We start from the raw sequence: 10,809 nt of genomic DNA on the forward strand, positions 1-10,809 counted from the left end.
AGATGGTGAGCATTTAAGGAAGAAAAGAAACGAACACATCATATTGGTCCACTCCTGGAGAAAATGAGACTTAAAAGCAAGTTTGGCTTATGCTGCTTCCTGTTAACTTCAAGATAATTGCAACATCGATGGCAATTAACATTCGATCCATAGCTAGGCTCTGCCCCTGAGCATTTTCCTCCCTGCTATAACACCTGGAAGAAACCGATTTTCATTCTAGGGGAAATTTCTTACTCAGACTAAGGGGACCGGGATGACAAGGTCATTTCTAGTCTCCCTCAAGACCTTTATGCAACAGGCAGTGAGTGGGAGAGAGGACGTAGATGAAGAAAGCCTGGGACCTTTCCTAGCTGTGTGACCTTGAGATTAGTGTCTTCAGATTCCTATTGCTATTTGTAAAATGGGAGTGATAATTTTGTATTGACTCACATGGTTATAAGGATTAAATAAGATAACACGCTGGGAGCATTTAGCACCCGGCCTGACCCTTAGCAAACGCTACCCAGAACACAGCTGCTATTAATAGCTCAGGATGGCTGTTTCCTGGTGGACTTTTCCTCCCAATGACTTTCTCCTCACTAAATGGCAATAATGTATTTCTGTAAGGAGCTACAAAACAAACCTAGATATTATTTCTATGTCATAAGACAAGCTTTTCCTTAAAAAATACTCATGACGAAAGAAGCCCAGATAGATGATTTCACTGTTGACGAATAAAAAGTTATAAAGGACCATGGCAGAATACATTGTTGTCCTCCTTGGTTTGCTAGGTTTAATGGTGAGTTCTTGTTGCTAAAATTAGCATCCTTAGCATAGAATTGTTAGAATTAGCACTGGTCCCTTGAGAGTTGGACCAGGGCTAATTTATCTACGTTACCAATAAAGGGGGTGGAGCTGACCCTTACAGTGATTCTGCATTTGGGGACTCTACCCTATTCATCTTCGAGCCCCACTGAGGCCAGCTTCTTATAGGATAAAGATACTAATTCCTTATGTATACAGAATACACACTGCGCTTTGGAAGTTGGATGGAAGACAATGATATCTATCCATCTATCTATACACATACATACATACAGGATGGCCATAAAGTTTGTGTATAATTTAAACAGTTACAGCTTAAAAATGTAAATAGCTATGTGTGTGTATGTGTATACATATATATATATGTCCTTGTTTTCCGTCCAACTAAATAGTTGTAGCTGTAATTATTTAAATTACACACGAACTTTATGGCTCCCTGTATGTATCTGTGTGTGTGTGTGTATATAACATAGTCTTCCATCCCACTTCCAAACAGCAGTATATGTTCTGTATACACAAGGAATTAGTATCTTTATACAATCAGTATCTTTATTAAATAGCCGTAACTATTTAAATTACACACAAACTTTACAGCCACCCTGTACATCATATGTGTCATCTAATATATAAACATACATCAATCACATATATATATATGATTTTCCATCATTCTACATATCATTGTCTTACTTCCACACACACACATCTCTATAGATGTGTCTAATTTTATATACATATAAAACCTCTCATAACATAGAGACGTAGTCTGGGGATTTCCATCTGCTTTTGGCCCTCTTACCTTGGTGGATGTGGCACTTGCTCAAGCAATTCTCACATTTCATCCAGCTTATGATTTGCCCTCTTGTTCTTTGGAACAACCTCCACTTGGCCACAGATCAACACAACAGCTAGTAAAGGGTTGTCAACAAAAATTACCATGATCCAGCTGCCAGGATAGACGTGTTTATCTGACAGATTCCTGCTTCATTTTTTATGAGAGCACACTTTTTTTCATAGCTCTGAGTACCACCATTACTATTGAATTCCACCTTGGGGGGAAATAAGAGAGCAGTCTGCTCAAAACTGCTGTACTCAGACACAAAACATTTTAACTCATCTCATCAATAGACCGTTTTACTTGTTGGAGAGAAAAATACTATCCCTGAACAAGGTTTGAATTTATAGCTCCCTCCCCAGATACAGGACTGATTAGCTGATCACAGGCCAGCAACTGTCAGAATTGAATTTTACATGGTTACCTTTAAGAGGAATTAATTTGGCTTATTTTATACAAATTCAAGACATTAGAAATAATATGGCACTTTGGCCATCTGTTATAAAAAGAAAAAGAAGAAGAGGAAGTGTCTATTGAAAGTTCTAGTTTAAGCTCAAAGACAAAAAAATTACAAATAAGTTACAGGAATGTAACAGGGACTTATCTAAGAATCATAGAATTTCTAGGCTAGAAGAAATCTTAGGTTGGACTTGGTCACCTTAAGTTGACAGGTGAAAAATCGAGACTAAAGAAAGTTAAATAACATCACAAGGTCACATATTGGTAAATGGCGAAAATAAGACCACAAGCTACATCATTTTTAAGATTAGTATTTTTAAAAATATGTAATCAAATTTTAACTTCTCTTCAATGTCATCCACTTTGATTTTATTTATTTAACTTAATGACCACCTACTATTTTCCCACACCAAGGTTGTTCCTACCACTTGTTTGCAAACCTTCTAAAAACACAGATGTGTCAGCTGATGGATGAAATTTGATGAAATTTAATGTAATGATACAGAATTCACCTTTTATTTCATAAACAATCCCTCCAAAACTTACATGTTATATTTTTATTGTTGTTCTATGACAACTGGGAAAGTTCAGTTCATGTAACAAGTGGAATGAATCATAATCACATGTCATAATCACACGCCCCAGAGGTGAAGTACCCAGTGGTCCCTATATGCTGTCCCCTCCACAGAGCCACGCCAGGCGAATGGGTACTAGTGGAAGGTGTTTTGCCCATTTTTGACTAATTTGGGGGAAATAGTGACGGTTTGCTTTCTATTACTTTATGCTGTATGAAAATGGGTACTATCATGAACAAGCTATGTCTGCATGCTTAGATGATGCAGCAGCTTGGCTTTGCCAAATAAATTTATTAATGTGTCGATTTACTGCTGTATTTGGAGTCCTGGCTGGGTATCAGGCTCAACCTGGGTTCCCCCTTGTGCTGAACCTCTCATAGGTCCACATAGAAGTACAGAAAACTATTCCTTGATGAAACCAATGTACAGGTATTTTTCTTTCTCAGAGTAATACAATACATTTTAATAAACCATGGATAATCAAAGAATCACTTCTCCCTCTCTCTTTCTTTTTCTTTTATTCTGGGAGATCAGAGATTATCAAAGTCTTTAGGGCTTAGGTCAGTGGTTTTTCAACTGGTGTGCTGTGAGAGGATCTTAGGAGTCCCTGGAAAATTTTTAAAGTTCATTAATTACCTTGTTATCTAAAGAAATTCAGTAAATATATTCATTTTTTTACTCTTTTTTTTTTTTTTCTTTTTGATCAACACATTTTAAGTGTGCCGTGGAAGTTTAACTATAGGTTCAGGTATGGTGTGAGATTAAAAAAGGTTGAGAAACACTGGCTTAAGGAAGAAATACGTTAGCCAACATATATGGAAGGGAGGCACTGTCCCAAAATATGGTGACCAATGATACATGCTGAAGTACCAGCTCTGCTAGGAGGGGGAGCATCAGTGAGTTTTAGGCCGTGGCGACAAGCAAATTAAGATTCTAGGACCCAACCACCAGGGGCATACAGTAGAGCTGCAGATCGCAGATCAGAGCTATTCATACTGAGGCTGAGCCTGAATGGAAAAATGAGCAATTGCCAACAATATGCATTTTTATTTAAACAAACAAACAAAGTATTAAGGTAGAAATGATGAGAACTGAATATAAGCATCTTCAACAGTCGGTTGCTTTTTCTTTCCACCTCTCTTTTTACTCAAATAATTTACCTTTGCTTATAGGAGTTTCAGCTGCTTTCCAACCACTGGGCCCTCCTTGTTTTCTTTTCCTCTCCACCCCAGGAATGTATACAGCACGCCACCCGTCACAAGCTTAGAACTGATCAGACAGGAGTAGTTTCAACTGATTATACTGCTCGCTGTAATGACCCAGCTCCATTACCGATACTTGAGCTGGGCGAATAAATGGACTTGAGATTGTGCTGCCAAACTGAATACACTGCATGATGGAAAGTTTCTGCCTCTGGAATCCCTATAGTTAAGTAATCTGTAGTTCTCTCTTAAAAAAAAAAAGGGAAAAGTCACCTGAGGCTATATTATAGGTCGGCCATGACACTGCTTCCCAGCTGGGTTGTGCAGGTAATTACAATCATATGAAAGCAATCTGTCCCCCACAGCACATGACATCAGAAACTCAATAAAGGGCAGGGCACTGGTAATTTGAGTTCCCATTTTAAAAAGAGTCCTAGTTTTTAAAACTTATTTCATTTCTCTGCCTAAAACTTTAGAAAGCTAATGAACAAGGTTGAAAGAGTTGTTCAATAAGCAATAAGCAAACTTCAAGCTTTGCTTATCTCTAATCGCAAAGAAAGGAAGAAGGAAAGAAGGAAGGAAGGAAGGAAGGAAGGAAGGAAGGAAGGAAGGGAGGAAGGGAGGAAGGGAGGAAGGGAGGAAGGGAGGAAGGGAGGAAGGGAGGAAGGGAGGAAGGGAGGGAGGGAGGGAGGGAGAAAGAGGACGGGAAGGGAAGGGAAGGGAGAAAGAGGCTAAGTGGTTAGGGCATCAGCCACATGCACTGGGGTTGGCAGGTTCAAACCCAGCCTGGGCCAGCTACACAACAATGACAACTATAACAAATAACAGCCAGGCATTGTGGCAGGCACCTGTAGTCCCAGCTACTTGGGGGCTGAGACTAGAGAATCACTTAAGCTCAAGAGTTTGAGGTTGCTGTGAGCTGTGACATCACGGCATTCTACTGAGGGCAACATAGTGAGACTCTGTCTCAAAAGAAAAAAAAAAAGAGAGTGAGAGAGAGAAGTGATTCACTAGCCATCTATGGCTTATTAAAATGTAATAAGCTTGAAGTTTGCTTATTGCTTATTGAACAACTCTTTCAACCTTGTTCATTAGCTTTCTAAAGTTTTAGGCAGAGAAATGAATTGAGTTTTAAAAACTTTAAAAACTTGTGTTACTCTGAGAAAGTGAAATACCTATGTATTGGTTTCATCAAGGAATGAAAATGTTATTTCTTTAAAGAAATACAGGTAAGAGAATATAATACTGTCAATGAAATCATGTCTCCTTGAATGAAATCTATACTGATTTTTTCTTAATTCTAGAAAGCAAACACGGCTATTTCATCATGTCCTCATTTGGTGGCACAAGCAAAGTTCCCTAGGAAGGGCTTGGGATTGACTGGTAGATACTTAATTATATTCAAGAAAAAAGATATTCAAGGAAAATTATTTTTCCTAAATATCGTGAAGAAATTTAAACAGTTCTTTAAAGATTTTATTTTCTTTCATTTTTATTTAAACAGCCAAGCAAACTTGTTTAGCATGTGTATTAGCATTGAAAACCTGTTTCCTCTGTTTTGTTTGGGTTCTTTTGTTTTTTATCCCAGCCCTGGCTCTTTCCCCTGTTCCCCATCTATCAACCTGTCCAGTTCAATCCATACTCTCTATCCCTGGATGGCACAGCTTCCTGTTGCTTTTTCTCTGTAGACTTTGGGGAAAAATATCAAGACATCGCATCTTTTAGTGGTTCTTTCAAACCTCTGCTTTCTTTTATTTCTATACATCTGTGTTCATTCGATTTTTCAGATGTAGTGGGAACTTCCCCTTGTTTTAATCTTGGCCGTTTCTGATTTGACATAAGAGAGGTTCTCTTAAGTGGCTGTAAAACCAATGCATATTATTAACACAAAACATTTTCAGGGACACAGGAAGTTTTGAAAATGACCTTTGGTACTTGTCTTCTTAGCTAATTCCTCAGGCATCAATTTAATCATAGAAGGGATGTTTACAAGAAGATCTGCAATGAACACATGTGTGTGCATGCTTTACAGGTTGTTTTCTCGGGCAAGCATTAAAAACATGCTAAAAAGGAGGTCAAACGTGGTGTGGGTGTTACTGTTGTTCAACTCATACACTGGATCCTTGTAAAAGCTTTTGTGAAGAGTGAGATTTCCTAGATAGAGAAGATTCTGAACTCTGCATGCTGTTGAAAAAAACCGTGGAGATATGTTAAAAAGCATGTTTCATCTACGTGGATGAGCGCCATGGAACTGGAAAAAAAATCTCACAAAACAAGAACCACCACCACCACCACAACAATAACAAAATTCAACTTTAAGTGAACAACAAAGAAAGAATGTTTTACATTGGAGTCTCTCCTTGACACACAGTGCGTTCATTCTTTAGTGGCCTGGTGGTGTGAGGAGGCTGGAAAATTCTTAATAGGAGTTGTAGAATATTAATATAGAGAAATAATAGATATAGACAAAGAGTTTTGTTAGTGGTAGTGTAAACACATCAAGTGATGACTCCTGCCTGATGTATTACCACATGCACGCCGCAGTTTCAAGGGTAGGTAAGTGCTAGATAAATTTCAGGAGTCTCGCAATGGTGAGTCGATATGCTATGGGATGTTGTGACTGAGATCTGCAACAAATGGTACGATTAAAACTTAGAGCCTGTGACAGAAGACGGAAGATGAGGTAGAAGGAGAAAATAATCTACTCCATAAGGCATTCCCTTACATAAGACGAGAAAAGCTCTTGGAAAATTTCTTTGACTACCATATTCGGTGTTATTGGGGTCAGTAGAAAAATATTGAAGTAGAATAACTTATATGCATGTATGACACCAAACATCTCTCAGAAATCTCCATGGAGTTAAGTAAAAGTTTAATTCTTCATTTGACCGTTTAGGTATTATATATAACCCAAGAATATGCACTCCGTTCTGCTATAACACTTGTTTTGAAAATGCAAATTAACTCCAATGCACTTGATATACCAGGACGGCGGTTCTCAACCTGTGGTCGCGACCCCTTTGGGGGTCAAATGACCCTTTCACAGGGGTCGCCTAAGACCATCCTGCATATCAGATGTTTACATTACGATTCGTAACAGTAGCAAAGTTACAGGTATGAAGTAGCCACGAAAATAATTTTCTGGTTGGGGGTCACCCCAACATGAGGAACTGTATGAAAGGGTCATGGCATTAGGAAGGTTGAGAACCACTGTACTAGGGAGTAAACCAAATGTGTCTGCTTGAGCATGATCGTGGCATGAAATTTGAGAAAACTTGGTGTTTCTGTGCGATTTTGTCCTTGAAAAACACTAGGTAAATGCAAAACAAAAAACAAAAAACAAAAACAAACAAACAAAAAACCCACACACATAAAAAACACATGCCTCCAGCTTAACTGAGCTGTGTAAGAATACAGAAAAGACAGTGAACCTTAGTTCACCCTGTGTGGTATGAGCTTACCCACCCTGATGTTATATCTGTCTGTTAGAGTCAGATAAGTTCACATTAGCTCACAAGGGTAAACGTTTCTCCGAATGCCCACTTGTAGAAGTAAACGTCAGGTTTTTTCAAGACAAAGCACCATGTTTGTCTATATACTTATTATATTATTTGGTGCATTCCTTAGAACTGACAATGTGTAAAACCATGCGACCCTTTTTATTTGGATCTTATCTATTTTTTATAAACTATATTATTGATGGTGCCTTTGAATGTTATGCTCCTAACTCTATTCTTTTTAAGTCTGGATTTTTTGTTTTTATCATGGATCATGTATAGTGCCGTGTTTTTTAGGAACACAAAGGATGGCACGTAATGGTAAAACTAGCAGCGTAACTCACTGGGTGCTGAGTATGTGAGACATCAAACAGTATAATGTGCTGGGACTCTGGGCCCTGGAGGTGCTTTTTCCTATGGAATAGGACCCTTCACTAGCCTTACTACAGTAGCAAGAAAATCTACACACGTCGCTTCTGTCTTCATTTTCGAAATTGGCCTATAGTCATTTACTCCTAAAGCCCCCCTTGGCTTCATTTACCTAGGATGAACCTAACTGGTTGGCAGTCCCTCGTACTCCGCGACGGGTTTTCCAAAGACCAAATGTACCATTTTCTTGCCTTTTCAAAGAGAGCCACACAGGAAGGAAAACAAGAAATTCAACTTTGAAGCTGGGCTATTCATGGCCTTTGCTAAATCCTGGCACGATTTCACAGTTTTTCATTACGATTCATCTCACTGATTTCCTAATGGAATGAACTGCCCTTTTCATTTAAGGGCACGGGGAAACAAAGTTGGGTTACCAAAGTCATTCATTGCTGTTATCTGATGAGTGAAAAATGGGTTCCTTTTCAATACCCATGTGGGAACCCCCGTGATTTCGTTCACTGGATTCCATTTTGTGAACATTAGTTGAAGGGGACGAAGCAGGTTAATCTTACAAGTTCTGACTTGTGAGAACAATGTGGGCCTTTCTGCAGGCGAAGAAAAATGGATGGGCTCTGGAATCTGAAATGCAGTGCTAACTGTCCTATTTTCCACTTTCAAGAAAGCCTAATCATTTTATCTGCTCAAGGATATTCTATTCCTTTAAACAACAGGAGTGGTATTTCACTCCTCTCTTAGCTTTTCGGCTACAGCAGACATGTACTCACATAACACACACGTGCAGACATTGTGGCATTTTTTTCCATCTACCAGCCCTCACTCCATAGAGCTACAAATTCCCATAAGAGCAAAATGTGAATCATTGAAACTTCATTCTAAATTTGCTATCAGGAATATAATGATCTCTCATACTGAACTTTTAAAAATACTTTATTGGTGATATAATTGCTTATTTGCTTTAATTTGATCTAAAAGATGCCTTGTAAATTATTGAAAATGTATATACTATATTTACTTATTTGGGATAATATTAAATACTCTTTGAAGGTATCGTTTAATTAACAGAGTGTCCCAAAAGTCACTCCTAAAGTCATTGTACATAGGGAAAATGGGAAATGGTAGCTAAATGTACCTTTATTTACAAAATATTCATTACAAAATTTTACAAAGAGGTGGCCAACGAGTAGAGAATATTTTATACATATTTTGTATGTAAATATTTTGTATAATATGGATGGTGACTTAAAAGGCAACTTTTAGGATACCCTATATTACCATTTTAGTCTATAACATTTTCTCCTATCCAATTCATTTTTAATTAATATTTAAAGAAGAAGGAAAAGTGGTATTGAGTTGGATTGAGATAAGATGGTATATTTTTATTTGATATGTATGATTTTCTTTGATTTATGCATAGGCCATTTTTGATGTCATTTTCTTTTCTTTTTTTTTTTTTTGTAGAGACAGAGTCTCACTGTACCGCCCTCGGGTAGAGTGCCATGGCGTCACACAGCTCACAGCAATCTCTAACTCCTGGGCTTCCGCGATTCTCTTGCCTCAGCCTCCTGAGTAGCTGGGACTACAGGCGCCCGCCACAACGCCCAGCTATTTTTTTGTTGCAGTTTGGCCAGGGCTGGCTTTGAACCCGCCACCCTCGGCATATGGGGCCAGCGCCCTAATCGCTGAGCCACAGGCGCCGCCCCATTTTTGATGTCATTTTCAAATATCTTTATTAGAAATAAATAATCTGTTATTAAGATACTTGGTTTATAGAGTACTAAATATTTAGATATTTAGTAAGGTAAATCAAATACTATATAAAAATATTTCAATTAACTTGCCGTCCTCATATTTTAGCATTATATGAACACAACATCTGCAAAGTTTTTAATATTTTAACATGGATTAAAGGTATGTGTCCCTAATCTCTTATTATTCCACTAATCTGTATTTTGCATAATTTTTTTTTTTTTGAGACAGAGTCTCAAGCTGTCTCCCTGGGTAGAGCGCTGTGGCATCACACCTCACAGCAACCTCAAACTCTTGCACTCAAGAAATTCTCTTGCCTCAGCCTACCAAGTAGCTGGGACTACAGGCAGCCACCACAACGCCCAGCTATTTTTTGGTTATAGTTGTCATTGTTGTTTGGCGGGCCCAGGCTGGATTTGAACCCACCAGCTCCAGTGTATGTGACTGGTGCCCTAGCTGCTTGAGCTACAGATGCCAAGCCAGTTTGTATAAATTTGAAGCACTAGTGTGAGGTGTGTGCCTTTGTGTGTGTGTGTGAGGGGGGAGAGAGAGGAGATGTATTGTCTTTTGAAATGCATCAAGATAAAAAAAATCATGAACGCGAACTAAACAGTCTAGAATAATTGTATGCAGTGGTTTGTCTACACAATTACGTTAAATTTTGACTCTTTTCTTTTCTTTTTTTAACCTATGCATAAATCAGAGCAAATAATTGAAATGTGAAATATGCTCCTTCTTAATCTGGCTTGTGCTTTACTATTGTGGTGGCCATCCCCTGAGCCGAGGACCAGCACATTGAGTATCCCCTGCAGAAGATGAAAAGATACAATCACTGTCTTAATTTACACGGCTGCATTTCATTATAACATGGACAAAGAAATCATAAAATTGTGCATTTAGAAGTAATAAAGGGCATCCAACTCTTTTATTTTGCATACTGGAAAATAAAGGCCACTCTCCCCATCCCCAAATAAAGCGTCTCAGCAAGGGTCATGGTTAGCTGGCAGTTCAGAAGTGGAACACAATTTCCTAATGTTTTCTCTAGAGATGTTGCCCCTATACTTGACTATTCCTATGTAATCAATACCAATCAAGAATGTGTTCCTGGGCAGCACCTGTGGCTCAGTGGGCAGGGCGCTGGCCCCATATACCAAGGGTGGCAGTTTCAAACCTGGCCCTGGCCAAACTGCAGCAAAAAAATAGCTGGGCGTTGTGGTGGGTGCCTGTAGTCCCAGCTACTCAGGAGGCTGAGGCAAGGGACTCACCTAAGCCCAGGAGTTGGAGGTTGCTGTGAGCTGTGA

The sequence above is a fragment of the Nycticebus coucang genome, chromosome 18 (genome assembly GCF_027406575.1).
Source record: "Nycticebus coucang isolate mNycCou1 chromosome 18, mNycCou1.pri, whole genome shotgun sequence".
NCBI classification, from domain to species: domain Eukaryota; kingdom Metazoa; phylum Chordata; class Mammalia; order Primates; family Lorisidae; genus Nycticebus; species Nycticebus coucang.